We start from the raw sequence: 27,970 nt of genomic DNA, 5'->3' as shown, positions 1-27,970 counted from the left end.
AAATTGCCCAAATCAAAAAGTGAAACATAGGAATAAAGAGTTCACACCAAGATCTTTGGAACAAAAACAAATTTTTTCGAATCGGACTATTCACTCAAAAGTTACAAGTGGAAGACGGACAGACAGACAGACCGACAGACATTTCCCCCCTTCTCAACACCCTTCTTTCTAATTTTTAATTATTCGCTATTTATTTATTTATTTTATTTTGGACTTTTTTTTGCGACATTTTTAAGATGCATTAAGCCTTTTTTTATGCTTTTTTCTTCTTTCTCTGACTTTTACTGGGAAAGTAGGCTAAAAAGTATTGTCACGTCTAAGAAGTAAAATATGTTTTACTTTTATGAAAATCTATTCCCAGTATATCAAGAAAGTAGACCAATAAAATTGAGTTTTTAATTTTTTCGTAAGGGATGTTCTTGGCATTAAAAATTACTTTTGCTTTAAAATTTCATGGAAATACTGACAATTTTTATCTCACATTTGTAGTCACTTACAAAATGTTCTACTGCGAACTAGTTTTTTACATTTATTTTGGTGTAGCCGTTTATATATATATATATATATATATATATATATATATATATATATATTTTCACATTTTCTAACGCGTAAAATATTTTAATTACCTTTATTAATATACCCCATTCTCTATCCTCCCCGGATAAAGAAAGGTGAAAAATAAAGTAGGAACAGAATTAGTTTGAGTATGTTGTCACTTTAAAATAGAAACAGCAATTTTGCTTAAAAAAAAAAAAAAAAAAAAGTTAAAAATTATCGCTTTATATCACAAACATGTTCTAAGTTTTAATAAAAAAATATCTTGACATTTTAATAAAAATCTCCGGGTTTTCGATTTTCTGAGTTCTTTACATTTCTTATAACTGACTATATTCACTCCTATAATATAGCCACTCTTATTAATAAAGCGCGATGTTATTCAACACAAAAATAATTTTTCAATTCGAACCCGTGTCCCCGAAATTAGCGCGTTCAAACTAACTCATAAGCTTTATATTAATAGTTAATTAATTAATAAGAAAATAAAAACAATGATTCGCATTTTTTTTACAAATTCTTTTCAGCATCGTTTAGGATTTCTCTGAAAATCAGATAAGATTTAGCTCAATTTTAAGGCACCTCGAGATTTGCCTCATAGCTGATTCGAACCTACACGTACTGGATCGCAAAGCCCACGCTTTCAGGTCGAGCCACCGAGGGGACTTCTCTACGGCCTTCCAAGCATTTTATATAATGATATAAATTTTCCCGTTTTCATAACATTTTTTATTGAGTCATAGCGTGATGTTATATAGCCTCTGGCCGTACTCAATAAATAGACTATTTTACACAAAAAGAATTTTTCAATTCAAACCAGTAGTTCCTGAGATTAGCGCGTTCAAACCAGCAATCTCTACAGCTTTATGTTATTAGTATAGATTTTATGAACTTTTCTGTACTTCAATCAACTTTTAAAAGAAAAATCACGTTTCCTTATAAATGTGATAAACGCAAAATCATTTTGAACCATTCAGAAGGCACGATAAAGAGACACAGGGCAAGTTTTACCCGTATTTCTTAGACTCAATACAGTTAAATAAATATCCAAAATGTACATCACGTTCCCAGCATAAAACTGCTAATTTATACTACTATAAACACGTTATCAAATATTGACGCTGTTATTTCGTTTTTTATTAAAATATAATAGTAGATCGATCCACAGTTCTTGTAAATAAACACACAGTCGCCGACATTCAACGTTGCGAAGTAGGGGAGACCGGGGCAAGATGACTATGTTAACAATTTTTGTTGTTTATTAATTCATTTTTAAGGATAGTAAAATTAATTTCACATGAGCTGTTAGAGTAGTCCTTTGTGGTATTAAATATATTACCATTTAATTTTTCAAATAAAAATAACGAAGGATATTTTTATTTTTCATGACCTTAACAAATCGTCATCTTGCCCCAGTACTGGGGCAAGATGACTTTGACCTTGAGGCAAGATGACAACGTTGAAAAAGGTTGAACACATTATATGTTTTGAATATGTTACCTAGTTTTAAAAATGATAACTGTGTTTTAACATCTTACAAAGTATCAAATTAAGCGTAACCCATTGGAGCGTAATGTTGAAGTGTTAAATTGTGCAGCGAACAATAGACACAAGTAAAAATGCCATTTTCATAACTGGAACATGCCTCATGCCACCATTCTTGACTTTTACAGCATGGGGTCCGTTCTTCTCTTGGAGAGTCACAATATTCCTGTTTACAAGCAGGGCATCTTATAACACCATTTTTTGAAGTTGATGCAACTGAATCGCTTGTCATGAATTGGACCTAATAGACTTGGACCTAAAGGAACTTATTTTGAATTTTTTTACTCCTTTTTTGAGCTTTACGAGCTTATTTTCCCTGTTTTTTTAAATAATCCTTTTTGTCCTTCTGCTTTGCTCTTTGTTCTGACTTTTCTTTGACGGGTGTGCTTGTAAGAATGTTTGAGCTCAGTTTTCAGCCTTTTTTTTGAGCAATCACGATTGCTTACTGCTTTCATTCGAATTTTGCCTAATTTGTGTCTATTAGGTCCAATTCATTTGACTGTTTTGATGTGCTATCATTTTATTTTCCCACCAGCACCCTCTGCAGCACCACCGTCGGCCGGCCGCCTCACGATGCTGCTTCTCTAGTGAGCAAAGTCTCCAGGTTGTGTCAATATCCTACACTTACACGCATACATACACACACACATACACACACATACATACACCTACACACACATACATACACCTATATACACATACATACACCTATATACACATACATACACCTACACACACATACATACACCTACACACACACCTACACACATACACACATACACACACACCTAGACTCAACTACCCACACACTCATGCCTGCACACAAACACAAAAATATGCCTTCACACATACACATTCCCCCCACACACACAAACACTCATACACACAACTACCCACACACTCATACCTGCACACAGATATAAACACACATGCCTACACACACATTTACACAAACACACATACCCCCCTCACACACACATAAACACACACGCTTACACGCACACACTCGTGATTGCGAAAAACATAATTTGAATTCAAGATGTCAAAATTCAAATTAATTTTTTTTTCTCACATTGTGTTGCTTTAGGCAATGCATTGAAATCAGAAACACTAACAGGCTTCTTTGGTGCATCGGAATCAGCATTTGCCATAACTTCTGCTTAGTCTGGAGGGTTTTTATTTTGCATTTCCACTCCCAAGGTCTGAGGATTAGCACTATTATTCTCAGTTTAATAGCCAACAACATCATAGTCCGCTAAAAACAAGAGACTAATGAGTCTTGATCCCTCATTCTTTAAACCCTTTATCGTCATTTCCAACTGTAGCTGGTTTGGAGTAAGCGGTGCTCAAAAGCCCACCAATTTTTTTGTCTGTGATAGTTTGTCTTAGATGAATGACCATAAAGTTGTCACATGCTTGGCTATAGTAGATTTTTAATGGGCAGAAAAATGACGCATCAGGAGCTAGAGACGATGCGATGTGTGGGATGGGGTGAGGTGGCAACCCAATAGCATGATAATGTGTTTTTCACTGCAATATAAGATAACCTGCATAGTTATGCGAGATTTATGATTTTCAATAATCAACAGAGCAAGTGATTCTTTGCTTGGTTTAATTCAGTCAACTAGTCATTTGGTCAACTAGTTTATAAATAGCCTCAGGTCACCGGCTTTCGAACGACGCCTCCCTTGATTCAATGCGTCCTTTAACCTAAGAGGAGATAGAGGCACAAGGTCGCGTGAACAAACACACAGACAAATAAGCATTTACAGATTTAATTAAATGGACAACATAGTTTAATAATTTCCGAAACACAGGGCAAGATGACGACCTCGTCATCTTGCCCCGTGTTTCGGAATCGGCCCCGTGTTTAGGCAAAATTCGTCCAATTAGGCAAAATTCAAATACTAAAGAGACACGATATAACTTATCTGTATCTGTATCAGAGCTTATTTACAAATTCATAAAAGTTAGATCGTGGCAAAGGTGAACAAGCAGAGCTTCAGAACTAACACAAATATGGCGATTTCAGCGTCTCTAAACTATTGCTGCACGGACAAAGGAGAGGAGACCTTATAGTATGCAGTAGATGCTGTTAACTGGGGGGGAAACGGAAAAAATAATGAATTCGTCATCTTGCTTGGCTCGTCATCTTGCCCCGGTTTCCCCTACTGAAAAATTAATAAATGACGCATGGGTATTATTTCAAAGTACATTTAAATCAAGTTTCACCTTTTCTTTTTTTTTGATCAACTCTAATAGTTATACAATATGAATGTACAACAATTGTATTATTAATTTTTTTTTAAATTTTTCACGCTTTAGTTATTCGGACGATTTTCTTCCCAACGTAATGATCCGAATTGTGAGTTTAATTTTATACAATTTGTAATATTTTTAGCAAAATATTATGAAAATATTCACAAATAGTAATATTCTGAAAAGTTGGGTCCTTCACAATCGGAAAGGAAATTTTTTGGTAAAATATTAAATTTCAAAGTCAAATTGCAAGTAATCTACTTAACTTTACTAATAATGTAACAACTTGATTTGTTACTTCCGACTTGACCTCCTGTTTCTCCTCCATGTTGCATGTACCTCCAGCACTGAGATGGAATTTTTTGACCTCTGCAGTTATGGGCGACGCAACCGCAGATGTCGAAAAATCCCATCTCAGTGCTGGAAGTACATGCAACATGGAGGAGAAACAGGAGGTCAAGTCGGATGTAACAAGTCAAGTTGTTACAAATAGTTTTTGCAACATTTCTTTATTTGACCTTACACAAACATTAACTATTTTTATGTTTTATTAATAATAACTGTTTTTGATAAACATACAGTCCATTCTGAATCAGTTCTTTTATAGGAACATTTTTAAACCGTTAGTCGTAAAATTCATTTTTCAAAAATCAAAGGGTTTAAGAACAAACTTTGCAGTTTTCAAGAAAGGATTTAAAAATCTTTTTCAATTTAGTTCTTTAAAGTAGTTAAACTGTGTTTCGAAAACAATTCATTTAATTTTTCCTTTCACAATGCCATTACCCAGACAATATACCTGCATTTCTTTCGACGTTTTAAGTCTGTTCATGAAGGATTAAAAAAATAAATAAATAAGAAATAATATTTTTTTCCAACCTTGGGCAAAAAATAATAGAAAAACTTCGCTTGGAAAGAAAAATTCATTTTTCTAAACCCAAAGCTTTGTAACGAGTCTCGTATATTTGAATCACAGTAATGAGCTGTCGGACGGAAGAGCCTATTGCCTATTAAAAACTTTGTAAGCTTTTCAACTTAGAAAAAGCGATAATCTGTGTCTTCGTTTTGTGTGAAAGAAAACATAAACTTAGAAATAGTTATTTTTAAAGCAAAATTAATATATATATTTTTTTATAATTACATAAATTATCGAAACTTTAGCCGTCTCAACCACAGTTGTTTTCTTTCATCGAAAATCATAACAGAGGGCGGGGCAAAGAGAAAGATTTAAGATTGTTTACATTTTGCTAAATGAAAGAATTGGAAATTCAATTTTAAAACTAGAGTTCATAAAGAGATAGAGCTATGTATGTTTTAATACAACGTGCGCTGAAATGGCATTATTAATTTTTGGTTAAATTTTTTCGCATTTACGAAAAAGTAAAAATTTATCACTTTTAACTCATAAAAAATGTGGATTAAATTTTAGAGTTTTTTCAAAAATAATTATATTTAATTCGATTATTAAATCTTATTGTACTCTTAATAACTAAGTCAATGAATGAATTGAAAAAAAAAATAAATGCATGAATGGGTGAAGAAAATAATAAATGAATAAATACATAGCTAAATTTGTTAATGAGTGATTGAAAAATAGATTGTATTAATGATTTATTAAGACAAAATGTAAATAAATACAATCATAAGTAAATAACGATAGATGCATGTGCTAAAGAATAAACAAATGAATACGAAAATGATTCAACAGACGTATAAACGACTAAATGAAATAAAGAAATTCACTTGGACACTTGCGCAATTAACAGATTGAATTAAGCATTTAAAATAAAAGCATGTGTATTAGTAGGGTAGACCGGGACACTTTTACGCATATTTATTTTGACACTTAACGTGGTTCCGTTAGTGTTTTGAACATAATGTCTTACCATCGCCAAAATAAAGCAAATTTATTATAGATTGAATAGTCTATAAAGTTGAAGCTGAAGGGGCATGAAGACAGCACTATATGATTGTAAGTTATAAATTACGAATGTGTAACTTAATTAAAAATTAAATGGTAATTTCCAAAACTAAATATCCGGAAAAGACTAAAATTGTTTGAGACAGTTTGGAGAAAAAAAACTGTCAGGGGCACGTTTAAGTTAAGACACAGTAAGAACGATCGTAAAATTGCTCTGACGTTCAACGCATATAATTATTTAAATGCAAAAAAAAAAAAAATAAAATAAAATAAAAAATAAATAAATAAATAAAAAATAAAATAAAATAAAATAAATAAATAAATAAATAAATAAAAATGATAACATTTTAGTTAATACAAATACAATTCTCAAAAAGGGATAAATTCTAAAAAATTTATATATTTGTTTTTTGTTAACTGTGTATTATTTATTCACAATAAGCTCTAAAACGTACAACATGAAAGTTACTATACTTGGTAGAAAACAGATTATTCTTCGTGCATGCTGGACGAAGCTCGACTAATGCTCAAAAACTTGTGAGAATATTTTCTAGGGAGTAGTATCAACTTGTTATGACTTTTGGCTCTCCAGTTATAATTCGTTTTGAAAAAAGGGCACTGCTTAAACGTGCTCCGATCTACCCTAAATAATAGTAATAAATTTTAAAAATAATGCATTGATCACATGTGGACTCACTATATAATCGAAACGCTAATAACTATAACTTAATTTTTTCTATAACAAAAGTATTTTTATTTAGTTTTGCATCATCGAATGGAAGTTAACTAATGTCTCTCTAATAAGTGTTTTTATTTATTTTTGTCTCTCACTTTGATTAGAAAATAGTTTAAAATATATCTCCTAGTTTATGTATTGTTTTTCGGTTTCCTTACGATTTTAAGCAAAAGGCTTGCTATTTTAAAGTTGTTTCACAAAGGAGAACGACAGTTCGTTTGCTTTTTGGGCCTCGGTAAACATCATTTGATGCAAGGAAGTGTACAAAAATGGAAGTGAACATCTCCGTTAACCGTCAGGCCATCCAAAAGTGAGTTTAATGAAATCCTTTGGTTTCAGAAGAGAAGTTGTTTGGGAGACGGGAATTTTTGACCGATACTGCGACTAAGGGCAAAAACAGAGCTCGGACAGAAGCTTTACAAGTTCCGAAAAGTTCAGTCTTTTACTGAAGAAAACAAATTGGAATGACTGCGAATATGACAAAAACGTTTGAGATGGGCCTCAAGTCCTCGCTGGAAGAGATACCTTTCACTGATCTCCCTAGCTTTCGCTAGTTCCCTGAAAAGTCTTCGAGTGGAGCAGGGCGGGGAGTCTCGTTGGGTACCTTTCACTGATTTGCCGTTCAACCAACTCATAACCCCCAGGACGATAGGATTTTGTCTGTAGACACTCTAAGCACCTAAGAAAATGTTAAGTATCGCCAAAATCTGTCAGACTTGGTCTGTGATGGAATCAGCACAAGTGACAAAAAATCTCTGTTTTTATTTCGATGAGGGCCGTAAAATGAATCAAAAAGCATATGAGAAGGACTTTTTAGAAGCTGTTGTACCTCTGTGGGCCTAAGAGCGGTTCATTAATGTAGACTGGACATTTTAATTAAACTCCACACCAGTTCATACGGCCAAAAAGACGAGTGTTGTAATGCCCATTGTTTTTAACATGTTATCATTTGTAGAGTGGACGCTCTACTCGCTAGATCTCATTCCCGTTTATTACAATGTATGGCCTATTTTATTGTCAAAAGTCTACCCTAAGCTACACAAAAGTTTTGACTCTCTAAACCAATTGCTTTAGAGGGAATAGGTTTGACAAAAGTTAAAAGATTTGCGTCCTTTGGCTGCAATTTTCATTAAGAAGTTCACATCTGCATCACTGCAAAAGGTGACCACTTTGAAACCAATGAAATTTATTAATTGCTAAAGGTCTACTCATATTACTATCATTTGTGTTTTGTCAAATTCTTTATTTTTTATAATGTTACATGTAAAATTGCTTGTACGGGTTCTTTTTCAGCACCCTATATTGAAAAACATTTCTAATAAAAATTTGATTTATCACATATCTTGATCTTAACGTGAATATGTTAATTAACTTAAAACCATCAAATTATTAGCACAACGCACCAAACAAATGTCGCAATGAGTTTCTGTTTGAAGATGCTATGCATAAAAACAGTGTGTAATAAAATACAGAACGAGCCGGGCCTTTTGGCAAATTAACCAATTTGTCATTTATTTCTTTTTTTTTTACCGAAAGGGTCAAAAAAAAAAAAAAAGTCGCTTTCACGATGTTTTACTAATCAAGTTTTATTAAAGCGTTACCAAAACAAAACACATTTTAAAAAATAATATGTATGTCTCCATTTTGAAGTAAACAAACAGAAATAAAATATCCAGAATTCTATTACTATATTGAAAACAAAATACCGCACACAAAAACATTTAGAGCTCTGAATCCAGTAACGTCAGGCAAAAATCAATTCCTCTCCCAATTCCCTTTTAAAACATAAAGATTAAAAGCTTTTTACTTTATCAAAGTCAAAAATCTGTATTTTCCACCAAAGGAGACAAACAGTTTAAGCAATTTACAGCTCATTTTCTCAAAATTTAGGCAGCTGTCGTAAATGTGACATGGGTTTTGCATTATGTTACTCACTGTAACTCAATTCACCTAACAAACCGTGGAAGCCAGAAGAGGTGTGATGCGTGAGGTGCCTCAATAATAAAACGCTGAAGTTAATAGTTTGATGGACAGCCCTCGTTCAACGGGTCATTAATCTCTGAGAAGAGAAATATTGAGGGTTACGCGCCCTTTTCGGGAAAGTCGGAAGAAAATGGACTCTATATTTTGGCTTTTTTATTCTGTGAGTTTTTAAGGTATGCGAACAACACCCTAAATATTGTTTTCTTCAGTATTCATTGCTCCTTTCTAAACCTCTATACGATTATTAAATGTGACATAAATAACGCATTTTGTCTACTTATTTGTTGGAAAAAATCTATAGGTTTGTTTTAATAAAATGCCATATTTTTAGCAAAATAATACAATTTCTTTAACACTTCAAGGGCATTCACTTTTTCATAATTTAAAATCCTTTTTTGTGTCTATCTCATCGTTAGATACCAGAGAGTGATTTGACCCTCCAATTTGGAAATAATTAAATAAAAACAGGTTTTATAGGAAGATGTTTGTAAAATTCCCCTCAAAACGTGCTTTTTTCAGCCTTAAAGTTTAGTTGATCATTATTTCAAAACCACATATTGCGTGTACGTTAACATTTCGAGGTTTAAATCCCAGTAATATGTTTAATTACTATTTTTGAAAAGTTTCAAATCTTTAGAGTACTTTTTTCACTAGAGCTGTTAGAATAAATAAAACCTTTAAAAACGTACTTATGACGAAATCAAGAAAGAAAAATTAATTTCGGTTATAAGCAGAGCATTTGAGTTTAGTAAATTTCTTCTAGTTTTCTCAATAATTCATCATTTTTATTTTTAAAAAATTTTGGATTTAAAGAGAAGAACTCATGGGCTCTCTAAATTTTTCGAAGTCTCAAAATCGATTTTTTTCGAAAATTAGGGTGTCGCCTGCATTAAAAATCGCGTATAAAATGAGGAGCATTAAATAATATTCATTAATTTTCTAAATGCATTTTTTTGCCAAAAAAAAAAAAAAAAGTTAAAATATTAATACCAATTAATAAAAAAAATAATTACTTGTTCTGATCTCAATCATCGTTTGCATCTCGGGAAGAATATACTTTTTATTTTCCCACTTCATGAAAAAAAAAAATACATTTCAGTAAATATAGCGGCATTGGCAGTAATTGACATGTATCAATTTTTGGTGTTTAAAAGTCATGCTTAAAGTGTCACGACGACAAAAAACTTGATGTCAAACCGTAAAGACTACTTGGGAAGTAAAAAATTCCTTAACACCTTATTAATAAAAACTAAAGAATAAATGTTTAGTTATAGGCACGATTAAGTTTTCTTTTTTTTTTCTTTTTGGATTGTTGTTTAACTATGATCCTGCGGTTCCAGTTCATAGGAAAAACTGATTTTATCGGTGTTAGAACTTAGAAATTGCTATTTTGCAGCTGTAAAATCTCAAAATTTATGATAATTTACTGCAATACACGGGTTTGGACAGTTACGATCCTATTTGTTTTGTCAAATAGGACAGAAAATTTTTGGCAATATTAAAACACTTATTTTTCTTGCAATATTGTCAAATTTTAAAGTAATTTATACTTAACAGTTCGAGCGAAAAAAAAAACTGGCTAATTGATAAAACGCTTTTGAATGCTTCGTCTGAACAACAATCGAAATAAATCAATATGTGAAATAAATAGAACTATACTTCTGCTGCATTTTTCAAAATATCGTTTTCAAATTTAGCTTATATTTTGACATGAATTCTAAATAATAGTTTTGGATAAGAACGACCAAAAAAGTAATTATGGTCGTATGGGCTCAAGACTTTAATCCTCATCTTTTTATTTGATCTATCAAAAATCTACCTCAATCACAGAAAAAAGCTAAGGAATGAGTACTTGTCAATAAAAATGCGATCAGGTAAGAAAACAGCGATATGCGTACCTTAAGAAAGAAACTTTTCATAAACTTAAACGAAAAGATTTTTTTTTTATTGGTGAAAAACAAGCACAAAAATAATAATTAACATAGCTGATAAAAATTTGTGTTTGCTAAAAATGTATTGGGGTAACCTGGAAAGATGCCATTTTGAGAATCCACTGATGGTGTTCTTGAAATATAGGTAAAAATTGGGTATTGGGTGGTTCGAAAAAATCTATTTTTTAAAATTTCGGAGTCATGTTGCCTCTCAAAAGTTTTAATTTGACATCCTCAACTGGGGAAACGTATTTTTAAAAAAATCTGAATTGACATCTTTAGTTCGCGCATGAGGCTTAAAGTTTGAAAAAATGTTAAAAATTGAATTTTTCAAAAAAAAAAATTAAAATAATCTTTTTCGAATTTTTATAGTGAAACAACCATAAATTATCAGTATATAGCGTAGATTGAACCTAAAAAATATTTTGAAGCTTTTGCTTAAGATCTTTTGTCGCTCATACGTAAATTTTCAATTTCAGGCCATTTTATCCCATTTCAAGGCGCATATGCAAACTAACGATCTTATGTAAAAGCTATAAAACATATTTTTTTTTCAATTTCAAACTACGCTATATGCGAATAATTTTCGACTGTTGCACTACAAAAAAATAAATAAATAAGTAAGTAAATAAATAAAAATGAAATAAAAATAAATTTTTTGAAAAATTCAATTTTTAACAATTTTGTAAACTTTCAGCCCTTTGCGTAAACTGAAGATGTCAACTCAGTTTTTTTTTCTCCAATTGAGGATATCAAACTACAAGTTTTGAGACGCAATTCCGAATTAAATAAATCGATTTTTTCGAACCAATCTATTGGTCATTGACATTTCATGACATACTGAGCCTTCTTTCCATTACTGGTTGGGTGCCCATAAGTAGTTATTTTTCCTAAACATAATCGAAACGCATCTAACTCAAAAGAAAATTCAAAACGCTTGTATTATTTCCGAAGTGTTCCATGCTCAAATAAACGTGTAACAAAAATTGTGACTGAATTTAACGTACTTTTGTTCTACTCTGTTTCTTGTTCAGCAACGCATAACCGCGACTTGTTAAGATACATTCTCATATTTTCGCCAATTTCTTTATTTCCCCATAAAATCAATTTTGTTTACAATAGACAGAAATTAATTTAAGAAAGAAAAATGTTCATTAAGTCTTTTATGATTTTTTGAAAAAAAAATGATTTCTGAAAAATCTTGTCATGAATGAGAAAAAAAAAAGTCATTCTAGGGTTTTGTGGTAAAAATTTGAAAGAATCAATTGTCTATACCTCAAATATCCAACCAACAAAACCTTAACCATAAAACGAGTGCCTCAGAAACTTTTCTTTTATTAAGACAGATGGACAAAAGACTTTCTTTCAACCTAAACAAAGCCTAATGTGACTTTTAATTAGCATTAGTTTTCAATTTCCTTTTTTATACATACATGTAACAAAATCTATTGCTTGTTTTAAATCATATTAGACTGTGTTTTATGCGAGATTTTGATTCTACTATTTAAAAGTTATTTCTCTCTATATAGAATGTTTTTCTTGTTTGCCAACAAATGTTATATTTAATGCTTAATAAGTATTACAAACTTAACTCGATTGTCGGAGATTTATCAGAAAATATAAATAAGCATAGATAATTTAAAACTCTTATCTTGAAACAAACGAAAGAAATACCAAGCTAGAAAAATTAATATTTAATTGCATTATCACTCTAAAACTCTTTTGCAACTAAGCACAGTTTCTAAAAATACGCAGCATAAAACCGTGTTGGAGAAAAACAAAACATTTTCTAAAACAAGCTTCAATCAAAGCTTGCGATGTGTAGTCAGGTGCAAGCTTTAATCCAAGAACCACTGGTTTGGAAAATATCTTCATCAAGTCAAATGAAAATCTTCAACGTGAAGATATCGTGCGAGTAGGATGGCAGGAAAAGATCCCTTATTAATAATTAATTCCCAAAATAATGTTTAAAAAGAAGAAATCATCGCTATGAGGGAAATTTTTCTGTTTTCCTTACAGCAATTTTTGTTTCTCAGCACTTATTAATTTACCACTACAGTTAACATTTAATTTGCTTTTATTTTTTTAACTGATGAATTAGATTTACACAGGATTAAATAATACTGCAAATGAAAAAAAACTTGCTATCATATGTAATTTACGCGCCCTATTCTTTACTACTTAGAAACTTAAGAATAATAACCTATTTCAATTCAACACAAGAAGAAAATGTTATTTATGATTATTGCAACAGTGCAGAAAACTAATATGTTTTCCCTCTTAAAATACATTGTTTATCATATAGAGAAAATATCTGATTTAAATGTAAAATTACTAAGATGATAGCTTGAATGGCGATATTTTTCTGCATGTATCTTTAATATATATTAAAATAAAATAGGCTTTTAAAGCTGCTAGAAATGGCAGTTTAAGAAAAGAAAAAGATAAAAAAGAAAGATAAAAACAAGTTTGCAAACGAAAAATTGGAAAAAAAAATATTCTTAGTTAATATTATCTTCAAACTTTTAAAAACAAAACGTAACCAGCAGGCATGTGTTATAATATCAATGATAATAATAATAACAAGTTTAATATTGATAATAAAAAAAGCAAAAATTTAGTAATTTTAATTTCAATCACCGAAAGTTATTTATTGTGAATTCTAACGATGCATGATATACTAAACATGAGAATCAGAAACACTTAACTGAAAGTAAAAATATTAAGATTAACTTAGAATAGGCAAAGGAATGCACTGAATTTTACACTTGAAGAAAAGTAAACATATAAATACAAAATAAATATATTAAATGATGAAGATCTAGTCAAATAATTGTGTGCTGTGTTCAACGTTCCATTTTGTTATTTTGTTGTTGTTTTTTGTTTCTTTTACGGTTTTTACAAATATCTTCAAAAAGCATTGAACCTATCAGATCGAGCAGTTAAACAACTAATAGCTACACTCCTCGAGCGTTAACAGCTACTTTGGCACATCTGGATGCCTGCAGTAGCAGGATACCGCCAAAGGCGGTGGTCGTTCGCCTGAGACACCTCACATAGAAACGATATCATATCTTTTTGGAGCAAAATTGAAGAACTTTTAAAATAATATTTTTGCTCTACATTTGACGAGAAATCGCCACAACTGACGACAATAGGCACCTTTCCATCATCGCTGTCACGTGACTTTCATCAAGGTTATTTACAGCGCAATACGTAATAATTTCCCTACATTAAAAAAAATCTTACTATGATACAATACTTTTGTTACAGTTCTTGTATTTCTGTTTTTTAAAACGTGAAAAATTTCCGAGTGGGTTATTGCTGTATCCACTTTTGACACCGTTTTACAACACGATCAGATTTAATTTCATATTAAGTGATTTGATCAATCTCAAGATTTTATTTTAAAAATTTTCACTGTGAGAAATCACAAACAGATTATAGGAATTATGATGTATATGCATATAATACACCAGTTAAGCTATTACATATAAATTCTTAAAACCGGTAGCATCGTAGGATCTTTCAAAATCACTCCTTCCTCTGTGGGGTCTTCCTACCTCTTCTGCTTCTCAATAAATTTTCCTAAAACCCACTCGAAATTAAATGCGCACGAAAACCTTGAACTAGAGTGGAGGGATGCTGTTCAAACAGATGTATTATGATGCAAGAGAATATTTTTGAAATACAACACATTTCTAATCCCCTTCTCTATATTCTTGACCAGCTTTAAACTATGCAAAAAGTGAAAAAGAAGAAACTTTTAAAAAAAACTTCAAAACTGTGAAAGAAAAAAAAACGCTTTAAACAAGCGAAAGAAACGGTAGAAACTATAAGCTTTTTACAATAATTGAAAAGCTTTAAACTGTTATTTATAAATTGCTAACGAAGACTTAAGATTATTACTATAACATGACATCGTTTTTACATTAAATCATTTACTTTGAATATTTTTTGGGTTAACATTCTAAATACAGTTTAAAGGAATATAAGATTTTTTTACAGCGACAAATGCAAGATTTGTTACTGCTTTTGCTAACTAGTGCATAAAACACAATACAGTGTAGTTCATGTAAACACAGGAAGCCCCTAAAAAAAGAGACACTTGTTGTTTCTGACATAAATCAGCATGAAGTTGTTGTAGGCATAATTAGGCTAAAATATAATAAAATGTTTCATCATGTGGGGCATTATCTCTGAATATTCTTTGCTGAGCTACTCTTTTACAATTAGATTGCTGAGAGTGAGAGACATTAAAGGCAAATATTTCTTGTGTAAGCTTACTCGCGACGAAACATGGTTCACCCATGCAAAAGTTCATAAAATGCCTCCCTTCTGCCCACATAATTACAGGGAAATGTCGAGGTAGAAACAGAAATTTATTCATGAGATTAATTAATAATCACGGTTATTTTCTTAGAAGCACTTGTAACTTCAGTATATTGAATGTGGTTGAACTTAGTTTGATGTTGTAAACACAAGATGCAGTGATATATTTAAATGAAAATTGACATATTGCTTTAAACTAGGATGATTCGCTAGTAGCAGACCATTTGTGGAAATTTTTACAAGTTTTACTTTGAGGAGAAAAAACAAGAAAAACATATTTTCAACGTGCCGATTAAACTATCAGGAGTAACGATTGCTAGTCACTTTTTTCTGTTTCAAATACTATTTTTCAAATTATTTTCAATAGCAGCTAAAAAGGGAGATTTCGCCACTAGTTGACCACTTACTTCCAGTAGTTTGCCACTTTTAAAAATGCAGTAAAATAAAAAATATTTTCTATTTCAACTCGGTTGTATGTATGTATGTATGTATGTACGTATTTTTTAACTGAAACTATGACTGCCTCTTATGTGGATGACGTCATCACAGATGTCACGTGACCTTAATCATGATGGCTGCATGCAAAAAAAAAAAAAAAAGCATATTGACTTCAAAAACTCGCCAAACTTGGCAAAATTTATAAATTGATCACCAGATCCGACGTTAAAATAAGTCGCCTAAAATAATGACAACTTAGCGATATTTCTTTAATTTTGCACCGAGCCCATAGACTACAAACAAATATGACATTATTACTATGTGAGCCGCCGCATATCCCGAAACTAAAGACCAAAGGTGCTAGAATTATAACTAAATATTGAAACACCACTGTTAAATACCAATAATAAATTTAATATTTTATAAGAAAGTCAAGGGAGTCAATAACTAACTTTGCCTAAGTACCTACGTACAAGGGCGTGCACAGAAATTTCGGGTTCCGTCCATACTTTTTACCCTTACGTCCTACATAGATTTCAACCCTCTTTTTAAAATTCTCGGATCCCCTTTAGACGGGCACAGGCTAGCATGTGTTCCTCCCCTCCCCCCAGTGCACGCCCCTGCCTACATAAAGCTAACGGCCTAACCGCTGAAACAATTGAGCATGCATTTTAGATATGGTTATTTGTAAGGCCCCTATATATACAAGCCGACGCATCAGCTTAAGTTCAGCCATTTTGGGTATGAGCGCGTGTTTGAGTGGTTGTCTTTTCTGGCAAGTTATCGCGTTTGGTAATTTCTCACTGCGAGTAATTATTAGCGGCACGTGAATTGTTTATTAAATAAAATATTATTTTTGGATATTTTGGCGAAACCCGAAACTTTGCTATGGTATCCTTAGCTCCGCAACAATGAAAAATCCATGCAAAGATTGCTAAACTTACGCTGATGCGTCGGCCTTTTTAAATAGCGGCACTAGTTATTTGAAGGTACACGCTCGAGATTATGATGATTTTAAACAACACAGTGATCAAAGTTAAGCTTATAGAAAAAAAAAAGAAGAAAAGAAAATTAATTTGAGTTCATAAATTTTGAATTCAAATTATAATTTTCGCAATCAAGAAATAAGACAGGACCCTACTCATTGGAGTTATTGTTTCTAGAAACGGCTCCCCCCCCCCCAAGCCTGCCTCTCCTCCTGGGCGGTTACGTGTGCATAGTTGTGTGTATAGTACGTGTGTGCGTAGACCTGTGTGTATGCACGTAGGCGTGTGTGAGGGTATGTGTGTGAAGTCATGTGTGTGTATGTGTGTGAACGTACGTGTGTGTAGGACATGAACGCCTCCGACCTTGAGATGCGGGTAGCTCAAAACCGGAGCAGCCGCGCCGCGCCGCGCCGCCAGCAGCGGACGGTGGGTGGTGGTGCTGCATAGGCTTCTGGTCCAAGTTGAAAAAGGCACGGACACCAAAAACGGTCAAATGAGAACAATAAGGAATCGTGATTGCTCAAAAAAATATCAGAATTTTCCGAAGACAGCATACATTTTTGACTCAAAATGATCAGCGTATTGAAAAACCACAAATGGCTGTGGAACGATCGGCGTGTGACAAAATTTGCTCGTTGGCAAATTCAAGCACTGACTGAAGAAACTCTTTTTACTATGTATTTTGAAAGCTTTTTCCTCAAGCAATAATTTGCACGTGATGTTTAGTGAATGGTTTTATTTCTAGTGCTGTCTAACCCCGTGATTTCTGAAAAGTACATCGAAAGTCCTTTTGTCTTACATTGTCACGAGAAATAAAAATTATAATCTTTGCAAATGCTTTAAGCCTGAATTTTTCGTCGCACCCTACTCGTTCCGACACCATTCGGGGATATTTAATACTCAGATAATTTTGCTCAAAAAGGTGGATGATGCAATTCGAAATTTTATTACTGTTACCGACACTGTGAGTACTGCCGTTTAAAATCATCACAGTATCGAATAAATATGTTCAATAGAATGGAGTGAAAAAAAATCAAAATCTGATAAACGTTAAGTAATAGTGCGGAAAAGTTGCCTTTTGTAAAGATATTTAGTCATTCAAAAAAAAATTGGACAGAAAAAAAATGTCTTGAGGGTTCGTTCGCGCCTTGAGGTTGACCGTTATTGCATAAGAACTGGGAAAAATTACGATGAGTTCATCAAAAATAAAAATTTGATAAATTTGATGTAATATCACTTAAGACTAGGCTTGTTGTGTAGATTAAATACCGCATGTGATCATTTTACTAATGAACAATATTTTAAAATTCCACAAGTGCTTTGAACTTGACCAATATAGCCTCAAAACTGACCAACATCGTAAGGAAGAAAGAGAAAAATTATCAGAAGCCAATATTTGTAAAAATGTGCTCTAGGTGTGAATTATATCGGCTGTTTTAATCTACATTTACATTTTCAAATTTTTACACTTAACCATCGTTCCCTATCGTAGGCAAATTATCTTTTTCTTTACTAGATTAGAAATGCTTGTATTACTTATTTTTTCCTTATTGCATGTAAGAATTAATTCATATGGAAGCAAATATTGGCAAATAATAACTTCTAATACTTTTCCCTCAATATACGGAGCATCGCGATGTTGTTCAGTTTTACGCTATATCCGTCAAATTCAAAGCATGTATGGGACTTTAAAGTATAGTTTATTATAAAAATGATCTAATGCAGTGAGTATTCTACACAAAACGCGTACTCTTAAGGGATGTTACATCCAATTTATCAAATTGTTGTTTTTTTATGAAATTATTGTAACTTTTCCCAGTTTTTATGCAATAATGTTCAACTTTAAGCCGCGGGCGAGCCCTCAAGATATTTTTTCCGTGGAAATCATTTTGCATGACTAAATATCTCTACAAAAGACCACTTTTCTGCACTATTACTTAACGTTTATCACATTTTTATTTTTTTCACTCCACCCAAATGTTCAAATACCGTATCTAAAATGTTGGTTCAATTGGCTCAGCGGATTGCCGCTAGAGCTTCGTATGTATTAAAAGTTACTTGTTTTAGCACCCTGTATGCATGTGCAACATTCAGTTGCATTTCATACATATACAATATTTAACAGCGGTAATGCACAATTCAGTGTTAGCGACACAAGCCACTTTCCCATAACCTTATTATCTCGAATCTACACTATTCCGATTCATTGCCGAGCCTCTATATAAAACAAAACGGGTCCCGGTTACGGGTGAAAATACTATTTTTCTGGATACAAAATCAATTACATTTTTACTTAAACTCGAGAACTGTTAATCACTTTGGTTTTGAAAAAACAAAAACACTTTAAAACCATACAGGTTCATTGCTTCACCGTTTTGGTTAACTACTGGCATTGAAAGCATTTTAGAAAAAACCAGTATTTAACCACTAATTAATCCCAGCATAAATATTTGGTTATTAAATGCATTTTTTTTATTCACTTGGAACACATGTGAGTGATCAGCGTATCACAGTAATGTTCATGAGTCTGTAGAATTAAATTTAACTGAAGAAGATGCCATTTTATCTCCGACAGTTCTCACTACTAGTGATTTTCTTGAAAATTTTGAGATATCTTTGTAGGTGTACCGTCCTAACCCCCAATTAAAACGTGAGTTATAACTTTTCATTATAACGAAGTATTTCATGGGATGCGAGAAATTAAATCCAGCAATCAAATTGAAAATATCTACTTATTTGTTCTTGTTTTGTACGTATTGGTGCTTGAGTGGTCAACTACTGGTAGGTGGTCAACAACTGGTGAATCATCCTAAATAATCATTTATATAACTCATTATTACTTTTAAAAAACGTTTAGTGAAAAAAGTGCTATTGGACTTCCTGACTTCGCTTCTAAAATTTGTAATAGTATAAATTTGTAATATCATATCAAAATAATTTAGAAATTTTCTTTTCACTAATAATGTAGTTTTGAAAAGTTTATTATTTACTTGTTTTTTATTTACACTTGGCACTTGACACCCTCAGAGACCACTCGTTATCGGTTTTAAGTACTTAGATAAATCTGAGCAAGTGGGTCTCTGAGGAACTTTATTTAAACTACTTTATTAAACTTTTTATTTATACAAAAGTGGAATACTTTATAGCTGGTTTAAAAGGCATGAATGCAATGCATTAAATTAACGCATCCGACTTTATTGAACTTCAAGCACATCTTTTTCAAATAAAATCATTTTCATGTTCTTGCAAGTGGTGTTTTCCTCACAGTGATCGCTTACTTTCTACCATGTGTTTAAGATCACCATCCAATTCCAGTTCATTAAAAGTAAAATAAAAAATTGCTCAAAACTACTAGTAAATTATTTTACGAATAAAAATGAACAGCTGCAAATATATCTTCCATTTCATTATAAGTTTTATAATTTAGTTTTTCTTATCTTTAATTTATTTATTAATGTTTCATGAACATAAGTCATGTTTACACTGTTTCATTTCCTTGCCAAATGAAAAAAAAAAATAATAAACAACTTCTATGGAGAGACAATTTTTCTTGTCTGAACGAAAAGTATTAGCTGTTGGACAGAATAAAGTATCCAATATGCGACGTTGTAACTACCCTCATCCTTTTGATCTCCAATAATAAGCAAAAAAAGTTCATTAATCAAATGCATCTAAAACATATTTAGTAGTTATCAATTTAAAAAGTAAATTTCCAGTTAACTTTATCGTTTAAATAAGGAACGTAAAATTCACAAATTGCAAATATCGTCCATTTGCTTTCCAAAATTATGTGCAGATTGGAATTTTATTTTACTTATATATCTTTTTTTTTTCATTTCTTCTTAGAGTTTCTTTTCTGGAAGAAAAAACATTTACCAAACAACTGGAAAAGAACTCTTTCAAAATTAAATTACTTTTCAACTCGAAAGAAAGTTCGTCTTATTTCTGCATCTCAATTCTTCTAGTTAGCTCTCATGCGATTTCTCTTGAAATGTTTGATGTGTAACTTTCCGTTAAGAGATGTTCTCTAAAACATATTATCTTTTTCTTTTTGGGTGATCAAGTATTTGGAGTTTAGAAATAAACATTGGACTTCAAGCCGATTGAAAAAAATGTCCAATACATTTATAAAATTAGTTGAAGTAAATGTTTATTCAACATATTTTATAAAATTCTTTTAGCTTTAAAAACAGTTTCATAACAATTTTTTTTTTTAATTAGTGCATTAAATAAATGTATGAAATCAAAAAATATGTATGAAATACTTTTAATTAATAATATTGAGATCGAATGATGAATGAATTGGTGGATTGATTAGTACTTTAAATATATGTGTGAAATGTAATGAATGAAATCAAATAATACTACTAGCTTTTATTATTTATACCTTTTCGATAAAATCCTATTTTAACACGTCAACTGAAAATGTGTTGAAATGGATTTCTGCTGCTGGCAGTGAAGAGTTAATTATTTTTTTCTTGTCATGTCCAGCTTGTTATATTCGTTTATTTAACTATATCACTATATACTTTAACCTAGTATTTGATAATACAAATGATCGTTACCTATTTTTCATTTATATGAATAAGGCAGAAGTTAATGAGTGTCAAACAGCATTTGAAGTAATGAGAAGCAGTGGGATATACGTGGACATTTTTAAGTTTCAAGAACAAGGCATTTGAATTTCAGATACTTGGTTGGCTTTCATTTACTCATTTTTTTCCTAAATCATGCTGTAGAGCAGAACCTATAAGGGCTGTTTGTACCTTTCCCTTTCACCAGCGCAGAGGGAATTTTCTCCTGCCATTTTTACTGGTTATCTCGAAACTTTTAAGTGTGGTATTTACATACCTTTGCTTCTCACTGTCTCATTTGTTTATAAAAAGTTGACGGTTTACAAAACCAGTCAATTACACCAGACCATATTGTACTGTATACAATCAAATAATCCCAATTTGGGGGATCTACGCTCCGTAAACTGTGTTGGACATCAATTGCATTTGACTAATCTATGTTTCTTTTTGCATTAAATAAAATTATATATAATAGATACTGACGTTTTCGAGTGGAAAGAGGCAGTGTCCTACCATATGTCCTACCAAGAGGTAGTGTCCAATTGATATTGGAATCATTTAAAAGCATACTGGATATTTTGATTCCGGTGTAAAACTTTGTAAGACATTTTGGATTGGCTTTGAAATCATATTTGGCACAAAAGGTACCAGCACGAAAACAAACGAGAAAACCGTAGCAATATATTCATAGTGCATTACACAAGACTCATAACAAATGCTTAACTCTAACATAATATAAAACACAAGTTTAAATGTCATGAGTTATTCTTAAATGCTCTGCTACGTAAGCAAAGTTCAAAATTTTTTCTTTTAAGATACGTAATTATTTGTCCTTGACTATTATATTTTATGCTTATGCATTAGCTCAAACACAATTTTATGCGTAGTGTTTTTGATTTAAATTAGCCATAAAATTTATGTGTTGGAAATATTTCTATTTTTTTTTCATGCTGATTTTAAATATCTTCTTTACAGATGAAATAAATACATAAAAAGTAGATTTTAACATTTTTCTCCCCTTTTTGAATAAAACAAAAAAAAAAAAAATATTGGTATTTACTAGTTGTCCTTTTCTTATAGAAAACGTTTCAGACAGACGGTTGTAATGAACCATTAATGTCTCAAAGTAAAATGTCTTCTGAATTCATTAATATTTTTCTCTCTTATAACGATTTCAAAATCTTTGTTGAAATTTCTTTTCCAATAAAACTATATTGAAATTTAATTTCCAAAAGGATCAACTAAACCCAACACGAGTTAAGTCAATACATAAATAAATAAATTGGCGATGGCGTCAACAACAACAAAATAATGTTTTTATGAGTTTTATTAAAGAGCCTAATTAAATATTTCAAGTATTCATCCGATTTGGATGATAAAAGTTAACCTGATTTACAGCTATTGCAAGTATTAGTATGGATATCCACTCCAAAATAAGGTCTTTTAATTATTATTTTAAGAGAAATTTCCTTCCTTAGAGTATTTTTATTCACTTGTAAGCTGGAAAAGGCACTTAAAACTTTGAGAATTAAATCGTTACAATCAACTTGACCCAACGCGAAGTATCAACTAGACCCAAACAGCGCAATTAAGTTACAGCACATAAAAACAGTGAAAAAACAGTTGTGAATGTAAGCAATTTCACTTATGTAAAATCATCAAGTTTCATCTCTGGTTTATGTCTTTTATTTGAAAAATTACTCTCATTGAGACATTCCGTATTTTTTTTTCACAGTTTTTTTTAAAATTTTACAAGTTGGATTTCCTTGTGTAATCTGATTTACTTTCAAAATATGCCGTACAAAGTAAATTTTCCTTTCTTTAACTTCTAGAAAGAGTGCTGAATAAAACTTCCTAAAAATTGTTTATATCCAATTGCCTCTTCATGGATATTTTGCAAAGTGTGTGTATAAAATCGATTGTACACATTCAATCGGAGATATACTTCTTATCCGTTAGAAAAGTCACCCGTCAAATTATTAAATCCCCAGAGGAAATGTAAGCTAATATCAAGGAAGAGCCGAGGAAACTTTCCCTGAAACTTCTTAGTAATTTAATTTTTGAATCTTTTCTTTTTCCGTGACTCAAAGTAAAAAAAAAAAATCCTTCTTTCTTTAATCTAACCAGAAGAGAGATACAAAGGAACTAACTGCAATAAAATGAACTTGATGTAAAAAACTCATAGACTAAATGACGATTAGCGTTGCAAATACTTTGTGATAGAAAGGATCATTTAGAAACTTAAACAGTTTTGTTTTCTTTGTTTTATATTTCAGTCAAAAATAAATTGAGCTGATGCGTTGTAACAGTGATATCCAACCTACGGCTTGCCGGCCACTTCCGCCCCGCAAAAAATTTTATTCCGAACCGTAGAAATATTACTAACTGAAAAAAAAAGAGATTTTTTTTTTTCAATTGGGCAATATGCAGCCAAACCGACAAGAAATACCAATGCAACGAAATTTCCGTTTTAAACGAAATAAGTGTGTGTGTGTGTGTGTCCTGCTTAAATCGTCCTTTTGCATTGCTTATTCCATTACAATAAAATTCCTATTGCAACAAAAAAAAGTTGCGGTTCCTTGAACATCAATGTAAATGGTTCAAGAGTATATATATCCTTTTCAGTATTTTTATAGAAAATAATTTTGAGGAATTCTCAAAAATCACCACCAACTCGTGGATATATGAAAAAGAAAGTAGCGCTAACTAAATCACCTGAAGAGAAATGTGGCTGTCCCCCCTCGCCTCAAAAAAGTTACAATGTGGCCGACCGTTTAGTAAAAAAGATTGCATACCCTCGCGTTGTACTATATTACATTTTCTCTCGGCATGTTCCTCTCTCATATGAATCTTTCATGTTTTTCTCCAATATGATGTATATTTTTATCTAGCTTATGTGTATTATTACACTGATATACATTATTATTATTTGAAATAGTTAATTTATTAATCTACTATAACATGAACAGTTTTGGTATAATCATTGCAGAAAGATCTTGAAGATTACTTTTAACATTTTTTACGTGACCTTCATTCAAAAAAAATACATGTATACCTTTTTAAATTAAATATGAGTGACAACGACAGTGAAATATACAAATGCAGTACCAACTCATTCGTCCGGACTAACTGGAGCATAAGGCAATCAATCCTGATGATAAACAATCTGTGTTAAATGAGTGTGAGTAATAAGCAAAACAAGTCTGCTTATTTCAGGATTTGTTTAATGCTAGAATAAGAAGACTTGGAAATCATTACGACACAAAGAAAGAAGACATTCCTCAGCCATACAAAATTTTGTTAAAGACATTAAAAATATCAAAACAATTTTTCACAAAAGTTCTTTGCAAATAGTTGGTGCACTGTCTTCTGGTTCAAACACGTGGTTCCTCTCAGGAAAACAAGGTAAACGTATTGCTTTAGTAGTTTACTTCCGCTACGATTTTGTTACCATAATTTACTGTACAATCTATACAGGAGCTGCATATTTCCTTAAAATAAAAAGCGGTTTTTTGACGTACTAGGTTAAAAGTGCTGGTTGCACATGGACACCGGGGCTTCCTTGACGCGCTTAAGGGTGCCATAGAGAGCGAAACTGCACCTTTAAAAGGATGCTGTCGTGCTTCAACGTTTCACTCTAAATAGTGTCAAATGCAACCAGCAGTTCTTAGTGTACTTAAAGTTAGGTTCTTGCTATCATAATCTAACATTATATACGTAAATATTAATTTTTAAAAACTAACAAATTTAATCCGGATAACGAAATTTTGCTGTACATAGAATCAGTTGTCAAAAAGTGGAATTTAAAGAATCCACGATAACCCAGCAGGGTTTGCTGCTTTCAAACAACTGTGCAGAATTTTTCCCCAAGAGCTGCAATCACATAATGACTGTACTGCATGATGGAGTCCTTTTCAATCCTTCAACACTGATTGATTCTGAATTGACAGAAAGGGGGGTGGGGTGTGGGGTGGAGGTGTGTGTAAGAGACTGAGGTAAGTGATAGGTGTTAACTCGGCCCCTTCGCACACGCAGCCTAATTTAGTTGTCTAGACGAAGATACTTATTCTTTAAGGTGGGAGAAATATCAAACGTCTTTTAGGATAGACTATTGAATAGCGGTACACTATGGATATAATAGAAAGGATACAGAAGAAAATCCCCGTCTGTCAGTATTTTCAAGGGAAAGGAATGCTGATACCATCCAGTGGTTGCTGAAGTATACTTTTCGAGAAGTCTATCTTTTTTTTTTTTTGTAAGAAACCCCGTAAGTGCACTGAAACATTTGTTCAAAAATATGCAGTACAAAGTGAAAATAATGTCAGTCTTATTTCCATGCGTTTTTCTCAAAAACTCTTTTTTGACTGACTTGTATTTTCCCCTGTATTCTTTTTATATCTCCGCTATAACAAATTGTCAGTTTCCTAATTTGTTGACATTCTCTATCTGTAGTAGCAATTTTAGTATATTTGCTCTCCTGCATTGTCCGAGCTTGCATAATTTGCTCACTTTGACAAATCGTTCAGTATCTTCCATTTCTTAATTATTTATTTTACTATTTTTTATTGGCATTTAACATTTGTGGAAACTAAGTGATAAATACCTACACAACTACATGAAAATAGATCGTGCGGTGGCGCTGCCAGCGTCTACGTGGCAGTGAGAATATCACCATAGCGTGCGGGAAAGTGTAGAGGGTGTGATTGACTGCGCTCAAGAGAGGGGACCTGTGTAATTCGCGCCCTTTGAAAGACTCGGCTAAAGGTCGCGTACCGCGTCAAGTTCCAGTGCTGGAACGTACCTTAGTACCATGTGCCAGATTAGGACCGGATGCCGTGTTATGCAGGACATTCATATTCCACGTGTACATAAATCATTATCATTTTGTATATAAGCACAGACGGAACTGCTACTAATTTAACGTTGAAGTCGATGTGTCCCCCCCCCCCCCACACATTTGAAGTACTACTGTTGGTACGATATTTAAAAAACAAGTTAAAGTATGTCTTTTCTTTGGCACTGACATTTTTTACCTTCAGGCAACAACATACTTTTTCAAAGATATGTAGTTGTAGAAAGAATTAAGCAAAAAGTAGAAAAATCATCAAGCCGAGAAATCAATCTATCTAAAAGAATGTCGTGCTAGTTACATATTTATAACTCAAGAACGACTGAACCGATTTGGCTGAAAATTGGTGTGGAGGTTGCTTAGAATTAGGATGTGGACATAGGATACTTTGACCCCGTTCGACCGTGTTCCCGAAACATTTGTAATTACAAATTCAATGTTTAATTAATTTTTTAGTTCTTTGAATTCCCAATAGATAGCGGAGTAAGTTAACTAGAGAGGGTACTGGCCGACAGTGTAAATAGCTACGCTATTGTGGTCAGCAAACTGATTTTTAAATGCGTTTTTTTTAACGATATTTAGGTACATAATTTGATTTTGTAGGATTTTTCTTATTTGTTTTGTTTTCCTTATTTCTACAACGCTTGTTTTTATTCTTATAGTTGAAGTTAAATACTAATCTAAGTAAATAATTTCATTTGTCGTATTAGTCAATTGTGATTGTTCTTTATAACGTTTTATAGTATTGTTTAGTTAACGAAACATTTTTAGTTAAAGGAAAAAAAAAAACACTTCACTCGCTAAAGCGTAGGGTTACGGTAGCGTGGTTGCTTGGTGCTCTAAGCGATGAACTATATAGTTGAAGAGTTATTTTGAATTTCAAAGCAAATATTTTTTTTTTTGTGTGTGTGTTTTGGCGAAGGGTTTTAAATTCCAAAGGTATTCTTAATAGGTTTTTAAAGAATGTGTACTCATTTTAGTTGAAGAAAGAGGATCATTTCACATCAGAAGAAATAGAAGGGGTCGTGGATTTTTTTTATTAAACGGACTTCCTTGAAATTCTTAGCACGGGCATCGCCGTGCGGGTGCAAATAAATAAAAAAGGACATTAAAACCTTATTAAAATTTTGAAAATCAGCGCTTTAAATGAAACAATAAATTAGAAGTACTATTAGTTCCTTTGAGATGTAAAACAAATAACATTAAAAATTAAAATTAGAACAAAACATGGTGGGGAAATAAAAACATTTTTTGTTTCGACAAAACAAAAAATAAATGAATACGAAATAAACATGTATCTAAACACCAACGTACCTCTACAGTCTTTCATAAAAGTAAAAACAAGCATATTACTTAAATAAATAAAAGAAAGTGTGGTGCAAAACAAAACTAAAACAAAAACTGGGATGCACAAAAGTAACATTACTATTGAAAAAGAAAAAATAAAAAAAAAATTAACAAGGAGGAAAACAGATCTGTATTTTTTTTAAACTACTCACAAAAAGGAAAAAAAAGGCGATTTTATTTTTAAGATTTAATTTGTTTTCAATTTTTTATACAAACACATGAATAGATTGTTTCTTTAGGGTATAAGAAACTTTCCCTTTTTTGCAAATCGAAGTACCTTAGATGTTGAAAATCGACATCCTAATACATTGTTGTTCCATTAACGTCTTTTCAAGAAACCAAGAGTAATAAAGTAAGCATATGGACACGTTTTCCTTGGGATTTAAATCGCATTTGATTGGAAATTAAATCTCAGATTCGGTTTTTCCAAATTGTTTATGCTGCAGGAAAATGGTTCGTTGAGACAAAATAATTTCTTACAATCAACTTTAGACAGAAAAAAAAAGAAATCAAT

Source organism: Uloborus diversus, chromosome 1, assembly GCF_026930045.1.
Source record: "Uloborus diversus isolate 005 chromosome 1, Udiv.v.3.1, whole genome shotgun sequence".
Classification (NCBI taxonomy): Eukaryota; Metazoa; Arthropoda; class Arachnida; order Araneae; family Uloboridae; genus Uloborus; species Uloborus diversus.
The sequence above is the reverse complement of the archived record's forward strand: the minus strand, read 5'-3'. Positions refer to the sequence as shown.